Raw genomic sequence first — 345 nt, forward strand, 5'->3', positions numbered from 1 at the left:
GGGTCCACAGATCCTGAGGTGTCAAGGAAAAGTCATCCCTGCACCAAGTGGCGAGCAAAAATGCTCCCTGTGCCAATTCTGGCGTTAAACACCGGGCTGGTGCCCATTTCTAGCATTTAACGCCAACTTCTTGCCCTTTCCTGGTGTTTAACGCCAGTCTGGTGCCCCTTTCTGGCGTTAAATGCCCAGAATGGTGCCAGACTGGGCGTTAAACGCCCATTTGCTAGCTTCACTGGCGTTTAAATGCCAACAAGTTCTCCTCAGGATGTGCTGTTTTTCTTTCTGTTTTTCATTCTATTTTTGCTTTTTCAATTGATTTTGTGACTTCCCATGATCATCAACCTA

The sequence above is a fragment of the Arachis duranensis genome, chromosome 1, assembly GCF_000817695.3.
Source record: "Arachis duranensis cultivar V14167 chromosome 1, aradu.V14167.gnm2.J7QH, whole genome shotgun sequence".
NCBI classification, from domain to species: Eukaryota; Viridiplantae; Streptophyta; class Magnoliopsida; order Fabales; family Fabaceae; genus Arachis; species Arachis duranensis.